The 13,499-nt window shown below is 41.2% G+C and overlaps 1 non-coding gene across 1 annotated transcript; it reads right to left on the bottom strand.

Annotated features, from left to right (window-relative positions):
* Nucleotides 1-6,492: 6,492 nt before the first annotated feature.
* LOC120281823 lies at nt 6,493-6,599 on the bottom strand. Its single transcript, XR_005542810.1, has one exon. It is a non-coding gene; the product is annotated as a small nucleolar RNA R71 (small nucleolar RNA).
* Nucleotides 6,600-13,499: the final 6,900 nt, after the last annotated feature.

Below are 13,499 nucleotides of genomic sequence, written 5' to 3'. Positions count from 1 at the left end.
ACCTCCATAACCTCGGGCACTTCAACATTGGTCTTCTCACTAGGAGGTCTACCCTCAATGTCACGACCACTTCTCAAAGTCATCGTCTTCACATGTTCTCTCAGATTAGTTTCGGTATTACTCGGTTTCAGTCAGTCTAGGCTATAGCCTCGACCGACTGAAACCGATTGTCCAATGTCTACACAAATCTGATCAAAGCTTTCTCTAAATTGTTCATCCGGGTCTCCATACGTGAAACACGATTCTCCATGTTTGGGGCTTGTTGTTATTGTTGGAAACCCAGTGGTGCTATAGCCTTCTACTGCCCTTAATGGTTACTCTAAGAAAAGTTGGGATGGTTCTTCCAACCCAGATTGTAGGTGTTTCTATATGGATTACCTTGGTTCCTCATGGTATTACCCACAAAATCGACTTGCTCAACTGTAGATGTATCACCAATAGAAATAGGGTAATTGGTTGGAGCATGTCCTCCCGCACAACCTGTGCAAGTAGTGACGATCGCCAATCTATTAGAAGTTAGAAGGTCTAACTTCTTGCTCAATGATTCCACTTGGGCCCCAAAAAAGTGACTGCATCGATTTCGTGGAGTCCGGCTACTTTTTCCTTTCCCGTGTATTCCACTGGTAGATGTTCATGGTCATTTCTTCTACCAATTTCCGGGCTTCATCAGGGGTCTTGTTCCCCATTGTACCTCCTGCGACAGCATCCAGAAGCTGTCTTTTACTTGGATTCAACCCGTTGTAAAAAGTTTCAATGATCATCCAGTCAGGAAACCATGTTGTGGACACTTCTGTAAGAGGTCCTTGACTTGCTCCCATATCTCAAGCAATGATTCGAGTAGTATGAATTAGGATATCTCATTACGAAGCCTTGCTGACTTTCCTAGGAAAAAGTATCTCGCAAGAAAGGCTTCGACCATTTCATTCCAAGTCATGATGGAAGCCTTTGGCAATGAATGAAGCCACTGCTTGGCTTTTCCTTTGAAATAGAATGGGAAAGGCCTCAATCTTATAGCATCATCCGACACTACATTAATCTTTAACATATCACAAACTTCCAAGAAGTTCTCAATATGATTGTTCAGATCCTCATTGGCCAAACCATTGATTTGCGTTGACTATTGAATCATTTGGATAAATGTCGGTTTCAACTCAAAGTTCAGAGCTGTGATCGAGGGTCGCACAATACTCGATTGTGTGCCCAAAATTGAAGGTCTGGCATAGTCAGAAAGTGTTCAATATTGCTCATTTTGTTCTGCCATACTATCCGACCCTTGACTTTCTACTTCAGCTCGGATTGACGGTTCTTATATAGGTTCCTTTTCCCCTTCAACTAAGTGTATGCTCAAGCTTAGGATCTCCTTCAACAATTTGTGAAGGGTTCCCTCGGGTCATAACCTGGAGCTGCAACAAAAAAGAAAAGAAACATCAGAACGATGATAGAACAAGAAAATGTGAAATAGAATGAATGATGAATAGTGAAAATAGCAAAGTGCAAAGTACCTCTAAACAAACACCTACTCCTCGGCAACGGCGGAAAAAACTTGACAACGCCCCTTGCGTGTGACCCGCAAGTCCACGGGTTTGTGGAAGTAATAAATCCTAGGTGAGTGGGAATTGTATCGACAGGGATTAGGAAATAAAAATACCAAGATTGCTATCTAACTAAGTGAAGACGGAATAATGATTTTGTTGATAAAATGTAATGAAAGCAAGAATAAAAGAAACAAGAAAGAGAGAAAAACAAATATATGAGAGGTAAGGCAATCGATAGAAGTGGGGTACTCGGATATTGTTCCACCTAGGACAATCGCTTCAAGTGCAAAATCAACTATTATATCTCCTAATTGATGCTTAATGAGTCGTGGAAATCCTTAAACAAATGGTCCCAAACCTAAGGTCAACCATAATAAACTCTACACTATGTCTCAGTGGAGAAATTGATCAATCTCAACACCTCACACTATGTAGAGTTACAAGACACTCTAGGGATTCTAAGTGATAAACCCTATTCCAATGTATAGATCTAACCCTTTGATCCAGACGAAAGATCCCTAGTCGCAATTAAGCCCTAGGTGTTAAAGTCACTTCAACGCTTCACTCTGTTGTCTATGAAACTAATCCCAAGCGGAGGTCATCCCTTAGCCCATTCACTCTACTATGACCACAAAGAACTCTTGGAAGGTGGAACTAGGATAAATCACATCGTAGGGGAAAGAGGACGCTCTGCTACCTCTCGACACACCCTCTCGACCCTCTCCACTCTTGCAATGTCTAACTCTCATGGTGTGTCACTCGCTCACAAAGGTTACCAATGTAGACTCTCAACCCTAGTGTCGCTCTAAGAGAGAAATCATTCAACAATTATTCAAGATTGAAACTCAATTAAAGATATCATTTAAGGAAAACATAATAGAAGATTAATGAAACAAATACATCCTAGGGTTCATAAACCCAAGTACCCACTAAGAGTTTAGCTCTCCATGAAGCTAGTTACAATCAACAATGAAATAGAAAATAAAAACAAGTAATCCATAGAAAAACCCCGTCGGTGTTCATGTCGATGGTCTTGTGGAGTAGCCTCGTCTTCTCCAAAGGTCCCCTTGTCCGGCCTAGGGCACACCTCACTGGATCTATGCCGATGAAAGCTCCACCAATAACCTTCTCCTAAGCGAAGCGTGGTGTCAAATCCGTAGAACCACTTTAAAAACTTGCCAAAAGCCTCTCCAAACCCTAGCCGATGGCCTATCAAAAGATGGAGAAACGTTGGAGAGAAGAGGGGAAAAAGATTCCATTAATTGGGTTGAACCGCGGCTTAAACATGGCTTGAATCGTGAATCCACACGCCCCTGTGGATTTTTCCAATGAGCCTGTGGAATTTCCACACGGGCGTGGGGAATTTCCACTGGCCCGTGTGGATTCTCTGGAAAACTATTTTTTCGACCGGCTGTGAACATGAACTGCTACAGTATTTTGCTACAATGATTTGCTATAGTACCCTACTACGGTACTCCGCCAAAACACTCCCAATTCCACACTTTTCATTGAGGCAACATAAACAGGCACACTTTTGTGCCGTAGATTGCAACTCTTCTTCAATCAAAGGCCTCATTGGTGAAGATCTTGCTATCAATGCATAAGTCGGGATATGCAAATGTGCATGCCTTCGTACCCCTCTGACTCATTGTAATAGCTTGAATACATAGAGGTTGGCATATATTCACATATCTTAAAACCCTACTTGTGTCTTCGCATTTATTCCTTCCAAGTTTTCACCAAATAGTGCGTTCACGAACTACTTTTGGCTTCTTTTATTAATACTTAGCTTCACAACCCTACATGCGCAAAAGGACACAAATATACATGTATTAGCGATTAAACCTGATAAAAGTAATGCTCAACGTAAGGAAAGAATACTTTGCATTCTTCACACACAAGCACTTATCACATCACTCATAACTTACACTCATTAAAAGTTTTACTTCATTCTAGGTGTCACCTCACAAAACACCTTTATGTAGAACCTTGAACATCTGGGTTAAAATAGATGATGATTTTTTACCATCTGTGATGCTAACCCATTACTTAGGCGTCGTGCTTTGACATGTTAGGTTCCATCTCTAATGGAACCTTAAGGACTTCTTACTATAACAAGAGCATAGATACCTTTAAATTTTTTCCTTACTTAAGTTAGATGACATAGATAGTAGTTAAATATATGTAATGATAGTGTTCTTCTGCTCATATTAGCTTAGTAACTTGGTGTTCTGGCACTTAACCAAAGTGTCACCTAAACCGAAAGCTACAGAAGCATGAAAGCATACATGTGAATTTGTAATTCTATAAGTAAGTTCGTTTTTGGTGCCTAACTTGCATATTCACCCTTTAGAAAGTAAATTTATAGTCCATGTTAGTCTAGAAATTATTTTAAAAATAACCTACTCATCACTTATAGTGTTTTAACTCTTATATTTGGTCAAAAGCTTCATGTTTAGAGTGATAAAGTGCTTGTGTATTAGTAATATGAACTATTTTTTTCTTATGATGAGCATCAATTTTCTCAGATTCTATCCCTAATACATGAGTATTTGTGTTCTTTTGTGCATGTAGGGTTGTGGAGACAAGTATAGAAGAAAGAAGCTAAAGTAGTATGGAATCTTGGAGTAAACAAATTTGAAGACACAAGTTGTGCTCAAAGACATGTGAGTGTGTGCCAAACTCCATTATGTTCAAGGAAATATGCTCAAAGATAGTCACATTTACGTATTCCGACTTGTGCAATGCTAGCAAGGTTTTCATCAATGTTAACTTTTATTGAAGAAGTGATGCGATCTATAGTATAGACTTGTGCCCGTTTATGTTGCCTCAATGAAAAGTGTGGATTCGTGAATGTTTTTGGCGGAATACTATAGAAGGTACTATAGCAAATCATTGTAGCAATCTATAGTAGCAGTTATTGTTCACAGGCCGCTGAAAAACAAAGTTCTGCAGATTTGTACGGGCATGTGGAAATTGTACACGCCTGTGTGGATTCCCGATTCCAGAACCTATATAAAGCCGCGACTTCAACCGATTTAGGGATCCTTCATTCCATCATTTCTCTATCTTTACTCCAACTTTGGAGAGGCTCGCGGCTAGAGTTTAGAGGGGCTTTGGCACGGATTTTGGAGTGGTTCTACGGCCATCGACACCATGTTCCTTTGGAAGAGAGTTATAGGGGGAGCTTTTGTCAGCACCAATCTAGCGAGGTGTGCCCTAGGCTTGACAAGGGAACACTTGAAGAGGAGGAGGCTACTCCACAAGACCATCGACATGAATACCGAGGGGGTTTTACTTATGGATTGCATCTCTTTACTTTTGATTTCATTATTGATTGTATCTTGCTCCATGGAGAGCTAAACCCCTATAGGGTACTTGGACTTGTAAACCCTAGGATGTTATTGTTTCATTGACGTTTTATTATGTTTCTTTAATTGATATCTTTAATTAAGTTCCAATCTTGAATGCTTGTTGAATGATTTCTCCCTAAGAGTGACACTAGGGTTGACAGTCAACATTGGTAATCCTTGTGAGTGAGTGACACACCATGAGGGTTAGACAAAGCAAGATTGGAGAGGGTCAAGAGGGTGAGTCGAGAGGTATCGGAACGTCCCCTTTCCCCTTCGATGTGATTTACTCTACCTCCGTGTTGCAAGAGTTCTTTGCGGTCATATAGAGTGAAGTGCTAAGAGAGGAACTCCGCTGGGGCTTAGTTACGTGAGTAACAGAGTGAAGCGTTGAAGTAATCCTTAGTACTAGGGCATAATAGTGACTAGGGGTCTTTCGCCTAGGCCAAAGGGTTAGACCTATATTAGGGACTAGGGTTTATCACTTGGAATCCCTAGAGCTTCTTGCAACTATATGCAGTGTGAGGTGTTGAGACTGATTGATTTCTCCGCCGAGGCATATTGTAGAGTTAGTCACGGTTGACCTTAGGTTTAGCACCGTGTATTTTAGGATTTCTACGACTTATTAAGCATCAGTTAGGAGACATAATTGTTGGTCTTGCACTTGAAGCAATAGTCTTAGAGGGAGCAATGTCCGAGTACCCCACTTTTTATCGATTACATTTCCTCTCATTTTATTGCGCCTCCCTTTTTTATTTTCTTTAGTTCTTTTCATATTGATTTTGTTCACACCACTATTAATTCATCCTCATTTTAGTTAAATAGTAATCCTTGTGTTTCTGATCACTATTCCTTGTGGATATAATAACCCACCCACCTGCGTATTATCACTTTGGCAAACCCGTGCACTTGCGGGTCACACACAAGGGGTGTGTCAAGTTTTTGACACCATTGCCGAGGAATAGGCGTTTTAGAAGCATTTTGTACTTTGCTATTTTAACTATGCACCATTTATTCTATTTCACAGTTTCTTATTCTTCCATCATTCTGATTTGTTTTTCTTTCTTTGGTTACAGCTTCAGATTATGACCTGAGGAAACCCTTTGACATTGGTTGAAGAGGATCCTAAACTTGAACGAACACTTCATAGAAGAGGTAAGAACCTGTGCAAGAACATAATCATTTAGCTGAAATAGAGGGTGAAGAATCTGAAAACATGGCTGAACAAGAGGGCCAACGAAGAACACTTATAGATTTTGTTAGACCTACTATTCATCGGACACAATCGAGTATTGTGAGGGCACTGTTAGCAGCCCAAAATTTGGAGTTGAAGCCAGCTTTTATTCAAATGGTTCAATAGTCCGCACAGTTTACTGGGTTAACTGATGAAGACCTGAACAATCATATTGAGAACTTCCTTGAAGTGTGTGATATGTTGAAGACCAATAAGGTTTTTGATGATGCAATTCACTTGAGGGCTTTCCCATTCTCTTTGAAAGGAAAGGGCCAAACAGTTGCTCCATTCATTGCCAAGAGCTTCCATCGCAACATGGAACAAAATAGTCGAAGCTTTCCTTGCAAGGTACTTACCCCTGGGAATATCTGCAAAGCATTGCAATGAGATATCTTCATTTGTTCAGATGGAGCTTGAAACTTTGTTTGAGACTTGGGAAAAATTCAAGGACCTATTGCGGAAGTGTCCACAACATGGGTTCCCTAAGTCGATGATCCTTAATTCATTTTATAACGGGTTGAGCTCAAGCAACAAACAACTTCTGGATGCCACCGTAGGAGATACAATGGAGAGCAAGACCCCCGAAGAAGCCTGGCAATTGATTGAAGAAATGGGTTTGAATAGCTACCAATGGAATGTAAGAGAAAGGAAGAAAGTGGCCGAACTCCATGAAATTGATGCGGTTAAATCCTTGGCAGCCCAAGTAGAGTCATTGAGCAAGAATTTGGATACATTGACTTCACTAAGGGTAGCCGCAATCACAAGTTATGATGGTCGTAGGGGTTCGCAAATGCCATCCGATTATCCTATTTTGATTGCTGCTTCAGCCCCAACAGAACAAGTAGACTTTGTGGGCAATTCAGGAAGAGGACAAGACAATCCTTATAGCAACACCTACAACCAAGGATGGAGAAATCATCCAAATCTTTTATGGGGAAATCAAGGGCAGCAAAAAGCGGCTGCCCCACCAGGATTTCAGCAAACACCTTTGATTCTGGGGAGAGTTTTAGAATTAGAAAGGGTTTTGTTAAAGTTCATTCAATCAAGAGACACAAGGTTTCAAAACATAGAGGCAAAACTCCGAAATCACACTGCTTCGCTACATAATGCAGAGAATCAAGTGTGACAAATAGCGAAGTCATTGGCTGAACATCCTCTAGGAAGCTTGCCAAGTAGCACCGAGACTAACCCAAGAGAGAAACTTAAAGAGATCACTTTGAGGACTAGTCGAGAGCTCCAAGAGAAGCTCATTGCTGAGAAAAATTCTAAAATTGCATAAGAGAAAACCCCCACTGGGAAGACTACTGAAAATCCTCAAGAGAAGTTGAAAGATAAGGTGCAAGATAAGGAGAAGGGGCCAGCTGTGTTACCCCCTTCATATGCTCCAAGAATTCCTTATCCGCCACGTTTGAAGAAGGATCAAATTGATGAGCAAAATAAGAAATTTTGGATCTCTTTAAAAAGTTGCACATCAACATTCCATTCGTAGAGGCATTATCCCAAATGCCTCGTTATGTGAAATTCTTGAAGAACTTCTTGACCAACAAGAGGAAGATGGAGGAAAGTGTGGTTGTGGTATTGGAGGGAAATTGTTCAGCAATGCTTCAAAAAAAGTTTCCAAACAAAATAAAAGATCCGGGAAGCTTCATCATACCTTGTGTAATCGGAGGTTTGGGGAAAAAAAAGCTTTGGCCGATTCGGGAACTAGTATAAATGTCATGCCGTACCCATTGTTTCAGAAATTGGGGTTGGGAGAACCAAGTCCAACCCGCATGACTTTATAGTTGCCAGATAGCTCCATTCGTCATCCTAAAGGTATAATTGAAGATGTTTTAGTAAAGATTGACAAGTATATTTTTCCTACAGACTTTGTTGTGCTAGATGTTGATGAGGATGCGGAGGTTCCATTAATCCTAGGAAGACCTTTCTTATGAACCTCCAAGGCACTTATTGAGATTGATGGAGGTGAGACTACATTACGCATTGGAGAAGAAAAGATCACATATCATCTCATCGAAGCAATGAAGCACTCTCTTGACTTTGATGACACTTGTAATTGTTTAGATATTACTGATGAGATTGTCGATGAGCACTTGTAGGAAATGATATGTTCGGACCCATTGACAAGGTCTCCTTGCGCATACCCCGTAAGTGCACAGGTTTGTCGAAATAATAATCCCGGATGAGTGGGTATCAAATCCACAGGGAGTAGGGAATAAAAACACTTAATCCACTTCTTAGCTATGTGAAAGATCAGTAGTGATAAGTGTGACAATGATTCAATTCTCAAACGTAAAAACAACAAGAGAGAACTAGTAAAGGAGGAGGTAAGACAATCGACAAAGATGGGGTACTCGGATAATGCTCTGCCTAGGACAATTGTTTCAAGTACAAGAACCCTCTATTATACTTCCTAATCAATGCAATGGTGAGTCGTAGAAATCCTTAAATACATAGTCCCAAATCTAAGGTCAACTATGCCTAACTCTATACATGTCCCAGAGGAGAGATTAGATAACCTCTCAACCTCGCACTCGAATAGAGTTGCAAAGAGCTCTAGGGATTCCAAGTGATAAATCTCTTCCTAATTATAGACCTAACCCTTTGGTCCAGGTCTAGGGTTTCTTTTCTTCATACTCGGCTACACAACCCTACCTGCACAAAAGTAACATAAAAACACACATATTAATGTAAAAATCTGAGAAAAGTAATGCTCAACATAAGGAAAGAATGCTTCACATTCATATCACACAAGAACTTATCACCCAAACGAGGGGTTTCTAGACCAAGAGATGGAGAAAGAAAAAGTTAGGACGCTTGGTCTAGAGGGCAAGGTGCACCCTACCCAGAGGATCATGAAGAAAATGGTCCAAAAGATGAAGCGAGCAAGGAGAAGCCATAATAAACACGCCAAGGCTAATGGGGATGCACAAGAATGGAACAAGGGTGACAAACCCTTGTGTGGTAACATGCTCAACAACTCTCCCTCTACCTTTAAAAGACTATGTTCATCATGCTTTCAAGTTATGGGTAAGAGGGAAACCTTCATTCATGAGCCCCCGCGAGGTAAGGACAGGTACGTCAAGCTAAGTGATGTTAAACAAGCGCTTCTTTGGAGGCAACCCAAGTTTTTACTGGTTTTTCTAGGTATTAGTTTACTTAGTGTTTGCATGAATAAGAGCTTAAGTGTTGGTGTCTTGATCTTTTACATGTTATTTTTGTGATTTTCTCATGGATCATTGATGTTTTCATGTACTTACTTGTGTGCGGCGAAGTATCTTGGTCGTTTGACCTTATTTTTTATGATTTTTTGGTTAATTTTGCATTGTAGAGGCAAGCTCTGAGTATGTATACATGTTAAGGAATTTTTTTGCGAGCCTCATGATTTTTTCTAAGTCATCTAGAGAAGGCGAGATGGCGGTGTGGAAGTCGACATGGGCATGTGTCTCCATTCAGAGCTCATCCCGAGAGGACACAGGGGCGTGTGAATACCCCTGTGAGTGACCTTGTGATGGTCACACGCCTGTGTGGAATTTCAACATGGCTATGTATTTCTCTACAGAGACTTAAAGCTCCATCCAGAGAAGACACAGGGGCATGTGTAAGCTCCTGTGGATGGCACACAGATGTGGGTAATTTCCACATGCTCGTGTGAATTCTTGCAGAGAAGTCTCCTCCATCCCGAGAAGACACACGGGGGTGTGGATGCCCCTGTGAGTGCCCCTGTGAAGATCCACACCCCCGTGTGGAATTTCCACAGGGGCATGTGGAACACTTAGAATTTTTCTCGATTGGACAGAAAAGCCATAGGGGCTTGGAGGTGTCCCTGTGGGTCAGGCACACGGGCGTGCAGAATTTCCACATGCCTGTGTGGATGCATTCAGAGCAGAAGAATGTCATCCCGAGAGCACACAGGGGTATGTGTCTACCCCTATGAATTTTCCTTGTGGAGTCATACGGACGTGGGTAATTTCAACACACACGTATGGATGTACAGAATACCAAGGGGCACGGGTTTTCTTTAAAATCTTTTCGCGTTTCTTTATATTCTCACTCCCAAACATTTGGAGAATGCATCCATTCACTCCCCCAACCTTGTGCCATCGATTTGGAGAGTTTTTATTCGAGTTTTTTGGCCGATTTCAAGGTTTTCAACTTCATTTTGTTAGTAAACCCTTATATTCTCTTTTCTTCGCCATACTTGTTTTTATTGGATCAAATCTGGTGAATTTGCTTCGTTTCCATGCTAGAATGGTTATTGCATGTTTAGAATGAGTTTAGAGAAGAATTTGATGTATTATTCAAGGATTTTAGCACAAGGGCCATGCGGGTTTCACGCTCTGTGGATCCACACGGGCATGTGGAATTTCCACACGACCGTTTGGATTTCTGCAGTATTAATCTGTGAGTGTTCCACATGCCCAGAGCACCAGGCTTGATTTATGAGATTATCCAAACTCAAGTTTGGTCAGACTCGATTCCCAGACTTAAGTGCGATTAGGGAGGTCCAGTTGGCCGATGACATGGCGAATGAGGCTGAGCAGTTGCTGGCTGTAGGCAATTGGCGATGTCTATTACTGATTCGTGAGCCGGCCATTCGTATGTTGAGTTTGGAGGTACTTGCATCATTTGAGTTTGACAGATCATACTCAAGTTTTGATAGCGTAGACACGATTCAGTTTAGAGTATTCGACCAGCATTATAACATGAGTGTCAAACAGTTTTCAATCCGGTTGGGATTATATGATGAGATTTTTACGGACAAGCTTGACTCCTCAGAGAGCATACAGGGCCTTATGTGGTCAGGGTCAGTATGATCTGGGGTTTCAAAGGCTACTTGTCTATCTCGACCGAGCTAGAGATACATACACGCTGTCCTAAGCAGATCAGTAAATGGTGAGTGGCGTGATCTTGAAGTTTTGAGCATCACAGGAGCTTCTATACTTATATTCTATGAGTGCAGTACGTTACATCTGGGGGCACATTATGGCCGAGTATTTGAGACACAGGGGACGAGTACACGGATCGGCGTTCTCTTCTTGGTTCCCTACATTCACGTGACTCATCATCGGGTATGGGTCTCACGGATACAATTAGAGGGGGGAGAAGGCGATCATACCGCTCCCACGGGCATAGGGAGCAGAAAAGCAGATGGGGATGGTACATAGGTATCGGTCGAGAGTTCATATGCTGATTACACGTGCATCAGAGATAGCTGAGGGAGAGGGTGATGCGAGCGAGAGGGTCTCGGCCGGTCCGAGGGAGCCCCGGCTGGCGAGATGGAGCAGGTGGAGCCCTCTACGATCGAGGGAGCCACCACTGGGTCCTTATTCTCTCTCACCTCGAGCCCAAGATCATTTTTGAGAGGTACTAGAGTGTTGTAAGGGTCCTCTAGAGTGACTTGGGCTGAGGTTCGTACTCTATGAGGGCTGCGAACCACACTATGGTGATGGCGACGTCTAGATATTCTACAGCGACTACACGAGAGATGTGGCCTCACCATTCATCATATGACCAAGGACCCCTCAGGTTTCACCAGCACCAGTCGATCCACCAGCATCAGCATCATCACCACCACCACCACCCGGCGAGGCGGCTCAAGCCCGGAACCACGAGGCGCTTATACGTCCTTCTTTTAGTTTCTTTATGTTTTCATATTTTATTTTGGACATATATATCTCAAAAAGGATCTTCTTTTGAGTTTATCTTTTATTTTTGTCTCTAGTTTTATTTCATTGCCTTATCTTTATATACTTGAGTTGTTTTTGTTTTTATTTAGCTTCACTGAACCCCCTTATGTATACGTATCATTAGGAGTTTAGGAAACATTAAGGGACTAATTAGTTTTGTTTCTTATGTTAATTTTGCTGAAAAAAAGAAAAGGAAAAAATTTTTATTTGTTATGGTTGTGCATTGGGGTGGAAAGAGCTACCACCTATGAAATATGAAGCTACTCTCATAAGTCGGATACTAGTTATGCCCTAATGAGAGAAAGAGCTATCTCATGGGATGAATGAAAGCTACTACCCCGGTAGAAAGACCTACCACCTCAAAAGTGTAAAAGCCAACTTAGCAGCTGCTTCGAAAAGGGCTACCTTAGAGGATGTGTGAAGCTACTACCATCTCTTTATTTTGTGTGATTTGTAGATAAATAAGTTCCTTATACTTAGAACTTTGAGGAGTATAATTTGGGTTGAGTTGAGTGAGTTTACACACACTTACATGATTTCATGTTTGTTGTCCTTTTTTATTCAAGTTTTTCGCTAGAGCATTGATTTTTCGTATTCGGTGTTGAAATTTTTCCTTACATGTAGAATGCTTCCCTTGCATGCTTTGGTAAACGTAAGGCCAAGCACTTTTAATATGTCCTTCTTCTATGCTTCAATGTTTTTTTTTTCTTAAGCACAAGCAAAAGCTTAAGTGTGGTGGAGTTTGATAAGTGCTTGTGTATTAGTAATACAAAGTATGTTTTTATTACAATGAGCATTACTTTTATCAGATTTTAGCACTAATATATGTGCATTCATGTTATTTTTGTGCATGCAGGGTTGTGGAGCCAAATATAGAGGAAGGAAGCCAAAGTAGATTACGATTGCAATTTGTTGATGGAATCTTTGAGTGAACAAACGTGAAGACAAAAGTTGTCCTCGAAGATACGTGAATGTGTGACAACCTCCATGCGCTCAAGCAATTCCATGGTTTGGAGGGGCACAATAGCAGTCACATTTGCATATTCGACTTGTGCAATGCTAGCAAGATCGTCATCAATATTATCCTTTATTAAAGAAGCGTGCGATCTCGACATAGATGTACATACTGTTTATGTTTCTTATATGAAAAGTATGGATTCAGGATTGTTTTTGGCAAAGTACTGTAGCAGGTATTGTAGTAAATCACTGTAGCAATTCTGAGTAGAAGTTACTATTCACATACGCTGAAAAAACCAATTCTGCTGATTCACCTTGGCGTATGGAAATTCAACACGCCCGTGTGGATTCAATATTCGAGCCCTATATAAAGTCGTGACTTGTACCGATTTAGGGATCCTTCTTTCCATTCTTTCTCTATCTTTTTCCCCAACTTTAGAAAGGCTTCTGACTAGGGTTTAAAGGGGCTTTGGCAAGAGCTTTTTGGAGTGGTTTCTTGACCATCAACACCACGTTCCTTTGGAAGAAGTTATTGGGGGAGCTTTTGTGGCATTTTGACAAGATCCCTTGCTTATATCCATGAGTGCGGGCTTGTCGGAAGATAATCCCGGGTGGCGGTGGTCGAATCCACGAGATGCTGGTGAAAATACTTATTTTGATTCTTAGCTATGTGGAATATCAATAGTGATAAGTGTGAAATTGATTCAATTCTCAACAATAAAAACAACAAGTG

Source organism: Dioscorea cayenensis, chromosome 2 (genome assembly GCF_009730915.1).
Source record: "Dioscorea cayenensis subsp. rotundata cultivar TDr96_F1 chromosome 2, TDr96_F1_v2_PseudoChromosome.rev07_lg8_w22 25.fasta, whole genome shotgun sequence".
Lineage (NCBI taxonomy): Eukaryota > Viridiplantae > Streptophyta > Magnoliopsida > Dioscoreales > Dioscoreaceae > Dioscorea > Dioscorea cayenensis.
The sequence above is the reverse complement of the archived record's forward strand: the minus strand, read 5'-3'. Positions and strand labels throughout refer to the sequence as shown.